The sequence below is a fragment of the Spea bombifrons genome, chromosome 10 (genome assembly GCF_027358695.1).
Source record: "Spea bombifrons isolate aSpeBom1 chromosome 10, aSpeBom1.2.pri, whole genome shotgun sequence".
Lineage (NCBI taxonomy): Eukaryota > Metazoa > Chordata > Amphibia > Anura > Pelobatidae > Spea > Spea bombifrons.
The window spans coordinates 11,993,741-12,004,075 of NC_071096.1; positions in this window are offsets into that span (position 1 = coordinate 11,993,741).

Consider the following 10,335-nt stretch of genomic DNA (forward strand, 5'->3'; position numbering starts at 1 on the left):
GCCAAAGTTCTTTATCAAATGCTCTTAGAATTTTCAGATATTTTGGGTCATTTGTGGAAATATACTCTTTGTTCTAAGCTTGTGCTGCTTCCTTCCTCTGCTGAAGGGGTACAAGGGATTTTTGCTCGCTGCCCGTTTTCTTCACCCTAATTGAATACAGGGGATCTAGTTAGTTACCCACGTAAGGGGTTTATATATTTTTTTTTCCTGTTCAATTTCTCCTTTTCTCATTTAATTCTCCCTAACAAAATATTTTTTAGGAGTCTATATAACCCGTCAGCTGCAAAAAAGAATCCTGTATTATTTATATTTTTAATTATATATTTATATTTATTATATATATAATCTATTGTCCTGATTTGGATAAGAGTTTTAGTAATTACAGGGTAAACTTGAAAATAAATGCATCACTGTTTTTATCCCAGAGGTTTTCACAACTGGCGCCTTTATAGAAGTGACATTATCCAAAATCACTTTAAAACAAAATACAGTTTTTGAAAGTTGATAATGTTTTGACACTTTGAATTATAGTATTACTGTAAATTCCATCTTCTGAAGTGTTAAAATCAGACAATAAAGCGTACAAATAACTTTGGACTGTTTTATAGAAGCCAAAGTTCTATAACATGCCAGCAGGGCTGCCCTTGGGATCTGCTGAAGCTGGGACAAGGAGAATTCTGCTCTTCCTCATGCTTGTGTTCTCTACAGGTCTTAGCAGCAGAGTGCTGGGGTATGACATCATACCTCAGTGCTTCCCTTCACTCTGACCTAGAAAGACCTGAAGTGTGACAGAGAGCAGTAAGCCTTCTATGTGTGGATCCTGGTGTGGGAAGCCCACTTGCCTCTGTCTCCGGACAGCCCCGTATGCCAGCAGTGTACTTCATTACCAGGTTTATCTACATTTTCTCTACCTCTCAGCTGTAGATATGTACGCAGGAAGGAACATGGATGAGGTTCTTGTGCTGTTCCTTCAAAGAAGAAGCTCTTGTTCTTACACAATATCAGTAATTTGATCTCTTCTATCAGAGCTGGGAGCATTTTATCAGTATCATCTGACAAGAAAAAGCGACTAAGCTTTTAACTTCTCAAAATCCATCTTAAAAGTAATTTGGGGTCTTCAAAAGAAGTAGAACTGTAGTGGTGCCTGTCCTGCAAACTGGCTGTGAGCTACTGAAACTTTCCAGTCCGGACATAATAATGGCTTAACCCTGTGCGTTTATACCTCGCCATACCAGGCACTGGGATTTCATTAGCCCTGGAATCCAGAAAACCGTGTGCAATATTTCTGGGAAAGTACCTATCTATTCTAGTGAAGGGCAAAGGGCAGAGACAGCCTGGCACGATGGCCGATCCTGTCTGGCACACATTAGCTCTCACCAAAAACGGGAGCCAATTTCTCCGTCTACTCGTCACTTCCCGTCTCCGTCTGGTTGATTTTTCTAGATTTGGCATCCAAACTAGTGGTGCTTGATTCAACGTGAAATATCTTCATGTAATTTAAATTAAATGTATTTTTAGCCAACAGTTGAGAAGCTGGCACTCTGACTTTTTTCATTGTTTTTACTGGTAATTACAGTCACAAAAATAAAAACCTTCGTGATTCTATTTCTGGTGATACTCGTGTAGTGTTCTCTTGGTGATATTTTCTGTTACCCGAGAAGCAAACTTGGCTCTGCCCTTAGAGTTTGTGAAAATCTTGTAATTTCTATGTGGCCAAGCCATAGAATGACCTTGAAATCAGGGCCAGGTCTGTTTCCCTAGATGAACCATGTGTGCGGTGCCCACATCCTATATTCACTAAAATAGGAGGTGGCCCTAGCGGAGCCTACCAATTCGGAAACATCGGCAACTGCCTAGGCTGTCTAAATGATAGGACCAGGCCTTCTTCAGGTTGCAGTCACCCAATCAGATCAGCAGCGGTGTAACCCGTAGCTATATAAACTATATATATATATATATATATATATATATATATATATATATATATATATATATATATATATATGATACTTTCAATAATCCATCTAGGAACCGTACCTCGAGCCCTATACTATATGAATCCAGCTCATAGGCATGTCCTAGTACTTTGTAGGCAACGTTGTCCATGAAAGACAGATGGGATTCCCCAAGGCATCACATTAACGACACATGTAAAGTATATACGTGTGGCTTTATTTGCTGGTTTTGGTTGACCTGCCAGTAACCACCAACTCCAGGAACATTACATTTATTTAGGAAACAGGGGACTTAATGGCCCAACTGGATGAGACATCAAAAGTGTTTGACACTATGGGTTCACTGGTACATGAGTCAAGGCACCCCCATCCCCTGATCTCACTAAAGAACCAGGTCAACTTATAAGTGGCAAAACCCAGAGAGTTCCTAGGTCATCTGAAGAATCAAACACAGTTTAACCACTTTAACTCCAGTTCTTGCAGGAGTCCTCACTAACCTGTGGATCCCAGCTCCGTTCCTGCGATGATACGCTGATTTACATCTCTGAAAGTTGGTGCTGCTGAGTAAGCGACAGAATAATATAGAAGAATCTACTTGGAGGATAACCCCAATCTACTCTGTAGGATCTCAACACGCATGCAAGCCATATAGACATCATGGGAATTATAGTCCCCTATTCCAGCGGTCGCACTCTGAAATCCCGTTGTTATTTAACATTTTACACAGAAGAATTAGAAGCGAAAAAAACAGGATCTGTACGGCTCCTCACCCCAACAGCACAAAAGCATAATCTCTCACATCAACTGTTATTAGGGGAAATTAGATGAGACTGGTGGAGGAAACACATGGAGGACCCCTGACTGCAATCGAGGAGAGGAAGGGAGATGAGACGTACAGCTGGTGCCCCGTGACCTCATCACTCAGTATTCTGTATTACTTTTACAAAGCAACGCAACCCGGGGCAATGGCTGTGTATTAATGTATTTTAAGCCTTTACACAGCACGTCCTATTAAAATGGAACTGCCACCTAAAAATAACACTACATTTTTCAATAGAGCATAGAAATAACTTTTAAGATGTATATTAAAGCGTTTCCACTTACTATTAGAGGCTTGGATTTTTACGACAGACAAGAAACCCCCCCCCCCCCCCATCTAGTCTGGCCACTTTTCCTGCATTAAAAACAGACCCTATCCAACCCTTGCTCTTGTCTTAGAATCAGGAACCATATGCTTACCCCATGCATCTTTAAATTACCTTTCAGTGTAAGCCTCTAGCCCTTCTGCTGGGAGGATATTCCATTTATCTACTACCAAATAAGTTCCTTCTCTTACAACGATTATGGCTTTCTTCTATTGTTCTGTTCTTCATCTGTTACTATTCCTGGAAAACACCTGTCCTATTCTTTGCGAATTCTCAACAATTTGTGTGTCTTCCTAATCTGTTTTACAACTAGAATGCAGAGATGTTAATAAAGAAAGTAGGGTTGTTAATCACTTGCTTTGTGATTTGGTAATTATGATGACAAGAATCTCAGAATCTGCCCCAGTGATTTCAATCAAAGCTGGGGGAAACTTCGCAGATCTATGGTGTTCATTGGAGACAGCATTTTATCAAATGTTCTAGCACTTTCCATGTGGTATTGCTATCCTGTTGATAGAATCGTTTGGGTTTGGTCAGGGTGGGTAACCCCCGGGCAGTATAGCTGCTGTAGATTTTACAAATTTCAACCAAACATTGGAAAGCCAGAGGACACCTACAGGGCCGGAATGGGGAAGAAAAGTGGACCTGGCACTTTAAGGCCAACGGCCATTAAATGACGTAGGCCTGGCTGCACACGCTACGCTCGTACATCGGCTTGTATCCAACCCGTGGCTGCACGCTAAAGTACAAAATGGACCAGGCCATCTAGACCTGGTCACCTGTCTTAGGTTTAATACAGGTGGTTCTTAGCAAGTACAAAATTGGATCAGGTCTAAATGATGGGCTTTTAAAAGCTCTATCTTCAAAATACAGAGAAAATATCTAACTACGCTATTGTTACAGAAGAGCTGCAGAGTATTATGATGGAACGCAGCTGAAAAGGCAGATTTTATATGCTTGCGGAATGGCTAGACCAAGCATGCACAGATTAGGGACACGGTGACACAAGAGCATGCGTCTAGGAGAATATAGAAGAGCCAGCGATTCCAAGGCCAGTGGGGTCCAGCCACAGGCCAGATAGGATATTGTGTAGACCATCAGCAAGTATCAAGGGCGGAAAAAAATGTAACAAAACTGTCTAGGAGAACAAAAAGATAATTTACAGAGAGATTTCACTGTCCTTGACAGCGCTTCTGAAGAAGATTGTGTATTAAAATACTATATGAGAGTAGAAGCTGCAGCCCTGTTGTGGTCTGACGACTCTTAATATTGATTGGCTGCTCCGGGCAGCCAATCACTGGTAGGAAAGGGCTCCAATTGAAATGAAGGGGTTAATTTTCCACGCATATGCACCAAGGTCTAAAAAGAGACCCCCACAGCATTCGCTGAGCCAGCAATGAAGCTGGACTGGCGCAAAATGTTACTTGCAAGGCCACATACATCGCCTGAGTCTCCCCATGCATAAAAAGGGGCCGCACAACTATTACATGCATTAAACTGTCCCTTTCAGGACGGTAAGTTTCATAGCAGGGGTTCAGACTGATGAGCAGCCCCAGCTAAAAGGAAGCAGAAACAGAATTTGATGAAATATAATACCGCCTAGAACTTTGCTAATTAAAAGGAGAAGACTAGTCTAAAATTACATGCTTTAGATTGGAACGCGTTTTTTCTCCATGTTTGTTTTATAAAAACTAAGTTCTTTAATCAAAAGTGTACTCTGTTTCTGTGTATTGTATCTGTACACTGTGTCTGCAAAGGTCCTGCATAGATCAGTTCTCTACAAATAAAAACATAGTTTGGAACAGAATGACCCCTTCCAGTGTCGAGATATCTAATGCGAATCATATGGATCTGAGGACACCTGCAGGTCAGGTGTGGTATTTCTACTTTAGGAATGCAGGTCTGGCACAGTGCCCTCTACTGGTTAACCAGGTAACTGCAAGAACTAATATATACCGTATATATAATATATATAAGGAATGTGTGCGGAATACCTATAACCTCTTGCATTGAAAGCAGTGGAACTCAGCCTCAGTAGAACTTGTTAGCCACCAGTCTCTGATTTCAAGGCATTCAACATGCAAACTTCACGGACTCAAGTATGGATAATGGAAAAAGTGTTTACAGAAAGTGGGCATCTACCAGATCTGGTTGGAGGCTGTTCCACTTATCTACCACCCTTTATTGAAGGGGCCTTCAGGCGGTACATTAAAGTCGCTCTTTATCAAATCACAAAGATTTGTACAAAGATGCAGATCCTGAACTAATATTTAATCAATTTACAGTGAACTCCTGGCCTCTTTAAAGCAGAGAACTGTTGAAATGTCTATAAAATTCTAACTGTAAACAGAACTTGCAAGCTAATTTTTTAGGCAAGTAGCCAACAGTGGGGAGGAAAAATTAATAACAAGCTGATACAAACCAGATGCACCAACTTCAAAGCAGTAACAGTAGCACTGACCAGTACTGACTACCTTTAAGAGATAGGAGATCCCAGCTCACTCCTTCCCGCACACAGAGTTCTTCCCTTAAACTGGTTTCCCGTCTTCCCCCTCTAGCCGGTTTCTGTTACCAGTCCCGTAAAAAAATTATAAAAAATGTCAAATTGAATCCATATGGGTTAATATTAGGCAACCGGATTTGAGGCTATCCTTTCCTCACCCCGCTTATCCCTCAAACTAAACATATAATGGCTACCCCCCTTGCGTACACACGCTTTAAGCCACCAGAAAATGAAGCGCAGCCCAGCAGGAAGAGAAATATATTCTCCTGCAAGGTTTTTAAATCAGCATTCACAGAAACACAAAGTCTGACGGCAGATAAGAACCATTCGGCCCATCTATTTTCCTGATATAAAACTCAGACCTTAACCCCTTCGTGACAAAGCCCGTACATGTATGAGCTCAAAATGCATTGTCCTTAATGGGTTTAAGGACAGCCCGATGCCCTTAAGGGGTTAATCAGTATTTCCGGCGCATCTTCTTTCACTAGATTAACATCTACCACATCGGCTGGAAGGCCGTTCCGCTTTGTCTAACAGCCTTATAGATGTAAACAGGTCCACCCATATGAGAAGAAAGAAGATAAACTCACTGATCAGTGTATGATATTGCTCAGGTTTGTGCATAAACTGAGCAACATTTAGATGAATTTGGAGTGTTTTGACCTCTTGATATTGTCATATATTCAAAATGCTGTTGCCACGCTGTCTGAAACGAGTCATGTCTGGTAATTGAGGGGTTGCTTTTCTGAAACTGCTCAGACCTGGTAACAGAGGGGTTAATTCTCTAAAACTGCTCATGTCTAATTACTATATAACTATGTTATTAAATCTGAAATCAGCATGGTTCTCAAGGCTTCCTATTAATATATTAGTAATAATATGTGTATGTGAGATTATATATATATATATATATATATATATATATATATAGCTGTGTATGTGATATCATCTGCTCCATACTGTGTCCCTGAATGGCAGAAATAAAATGTGGACCTAAAATGTCAAACTACCTGCCAGGCAGCATTCGCCAGACTGACCTGCAATATATAGAATTCATAGGTTTTGGGTTTGAAATAGCCTAGGTGGCAACTGTAATTACAGTTACTCTGTCACCCAAATAATATAATATATACATTCAGGCCTGGACTGGCCATGTGGTGGCACACCGGTGGGCCACTGCCCGACTTCACTTCAGCTCATTAAGATGACACTGGCCTTAAAGTGCCAGGACCACCCCGTTATCCCCGGTCTGGCCCTCTATACAATGAACATATAATGTGTAAGAAGAGAACATAAATAAATAGGCTAGCAAAACGTGATGGAATAGGGAGTTTGAAGGAGAGTTGCAGTTTCCTATTGCTGACTTTACTTGGTATTATCCACAGGGAGCTTTTGCTCCAAGAATACCTTGGATGGCCAGACTGGTGATGAGAAGGCTCTGTCACTTTAAGGCCAGGGGGTGCCTAATGGCACAAGTGCAGTCAATGGCTGATTCTGCCGCAGGAACAGTTTGCGGCATTTGTGCTGCTGTTGGCACGCTGACCACAGGGCATTTGCACGTTGTGCCAGATGGACGTCTGGGCTTGTAGCCCTGTATAAAGCATGGTTAAATCAGTGAGATTTCTTGAAAGTCACCTTACTAATTGAGCTATGTGTTATGCAGGGTCAGCTAAGCCATTCTTGCTGAGCAATTTGCCAAAGACGGCTTTTATTATAATACCTAGTGAGCTCAGAGATTTTGAACTGCAACTCCCACCAAAGTGAATAAGCCCCATTGGTAGTCCTGTACATGTGCATGTACTGAACTTAAAGGAACTCTCCAGCCAACGTATGCACGAAAGCATATGATCGCCGTGTCCTCTTTCAATTACTGTTGTCCCCCCTTGCAAATGCATGACGACTCTTCAATAATAACCCCCATTTATTCGCCTCTTTCCCTGCCCACAGGACCTGATGAGATGTGTTCCACTGAAACAGGACCACAGAATGTGCAGTGCACCTCAGGTCCGTTCCTTGATTTCTTTCTCCTCCAGGTTAAATAATGCGTATTAAAGTACTTACAAAGTATTTTAGTGTGCATCGTTCATTCACAATTAGCAAACCAGGTCATGAATTATTTTTTATGCATCACATGGACAGGTTACCCACCTCAGTTGGTGATATGCTAGGAAAGACCGCATGTATTGTGAGCCTCAACACAATCCATCTATTATCAGTCTATAAACTGTAGCATGCAAAGCCAGAATGGAAGTCCTCTTGTGTATTAAGAGGAGATGGAGAGATAGAATGAGAGGAGAACACAACAAAGCTATCTGGAAGACGTTAAGACTGGGCTAAATTCAAGGTGAGGGAGAAGTCTTTCCTGGCACTAAACATTTAGGGAGATGATGATGGTGAAATCGGGGTAGGTGGTGTAGGCAAAGGGTAGGGATGGGCAGCCTGTGGATCTGAGCTCCCTTGATGCCCAGCATGCTATCATAGTAGTCGTTGAGGTTACTTATTGCAAGTTTCAGTGTTTGCAAGGAGTATAGGGAGATGTGCCATAAGAGATAGCCCACGGTGTGGCCAGCCCTCTCCTAAAGAAAGGAACGCAATAGAGTAGGAGGAGGAAGGAAAGCAAACCCCCAACATTTCAGGTCCCCAAATCGGAAAAACTGCCGTGCTCTGTGCAAAAAAAGTGCAATCGTGCAAAAATGAAATATTGACAACGTGCTCCTCAAGGAAGCCCCAGCACTTTAGGCGACTGTGATAAAAAAAATTCTGCCGCATACACCGCACACCCAGCCTAAAAGGTTGTGGCCAATGTATGCAAAAATAAAAAGTGCAAGGAAGGGTCAGAAGTGCAAAACGTACTCACCGGCACGTGCTTAATCCCACACAACACAATCGCACACAGCACCACCAGTCTTGGACCAAAAACTGGGGACATATTGCAACTATTGGGCTTCATGCTATCCCAGCCTTAAGGCCAGAGGACCAAGCGTTCCCTCTCGCACAGCTACTCACTTGATCTTAACCAAAAGGCCAAACGTAAATGTAAATACGCGTGTTAGTGTGAAATGTAACACTTGGCACGATGGGTCTCGTTTGGTGTTACAGACCATCCCACGTCATGCGTCTGTAGAAGATTGATTTTGGGGACGGGACATGAATTCTTTATCATCATTCATTTGCATTTCCCTCTGACATCACTTCGCTAACGTAATCTCAATTCACAATCTCTGCGTCTTGCTGTGATTTAAAGAGACAAATAAGCTCTTATACCGTAGACTCTGGTTCGCGTTTTTGCAAGGAATGCTGGAAAATGAATGATTTACTTTGGGGGGGGGCTGCTTTCAGGCTATAATAAAGGACAGACTGAAACATGTTGCTGGGATTTCAGGGTCGCTTGTGAGATACAAGCTGTTTCAGATTTCTTTCATAAAATGGGTATTACAAGTGCCTTATTTTAGTTGTGAAGGTTACTGGACAGTTACGTTTCTAAGAAGCAGGATCGTGGATTTATATTTCTATGTGGATGCAACAGCAGCATACGCTATCAAGATCAAGATACTGTGTACCATGGCTATAGGTTATCCAGACACAAGCCCGATCCGGGCCATATCCCACTTTCCACGCAGGTCTGTGGAGTTAGTCCTGGATTTATGATTTTATATACCGAATTGGCTCGAATATAGGCCGCACTTTTTTCCCCCACTTTAAGTCTTTAAAGTGGGGGTGCGGCCTATATTCGGGGTCTAGCGCCTGACGCCCGGGACATGCAGTCCCGGGCGCTGGGCAGGCAGCAGGGTTAGGATACAGATCCCCCGCAGCGGTGCAGGGGACCTGCATCCTACTCTCTGATACGCTCAGACAGCCTCCCCTGCCAGCACTTTCCAGGGGGGGAGTCCCGGCAAGGGAGATTGTTAAAGCACATCGTGCAGACGTGCCGGCAGCGAGAGGTTGTTAACGCTTGCATCGCCGCAGCCGGTGAACGTCTGTGCAATGTACGCTAACAATCTTCCTTGCCGGCACTTCCCACGGCGGAAGTGCCAGCACCGGAAGTTGAATACGCGTACTGCGTAGCTGTCCCCCGCCGGCCCTGCAAGACCCCGGGGAGTCTGCACCGGTAAGTCTAGGGGAGGGGGGACCTCTTGGGGGCAGAGTGGCAGCATATCTCAGGGGGGGATAGAGTGGCAGCATATCTCGGGGGGGGCACATCTCGGGGGCAGAGTGCATATCTCAGGGGGGGATAGAGTGGCAACATATCTCGGGGAGGGCAGAGTGGCAGCATATCTCACGGGGGCAGAGTGGCAGCATATCTGTTCTTTTTTTTTTAAGCTAGGAAATTTTTTTCTTTAAAAAAGCAGCTAACTTTTAGGGTGCGGCCTATATCCGAGCCAATACGGTATATATATCTCTATATATATAATATCTATATATATATAATATCTATAGAAACAGCAGACTACATGGGCTGAATTGTTATCTGCCATCAAATTCTGTCTTTAAGAAAAAAAAACAACAAAAAAGGGAAAAATAGTTGGGCCGAACTATTCTATATAGTGTGAACTGTAAAAGAACCTGCTGTGCAAACACTGCCAAGGGATTTAAAAAAGGGATTACGCATCATTGGGTGACTTGGGTGACAGCTTGAGAAGTTATTTCCGAGCAAACGTCTTATGGCTGCAAGAAGGGACGATGAATCAGCGCACGCATAAATCGGGAATCTGTTTTACATCTAAATACAAAA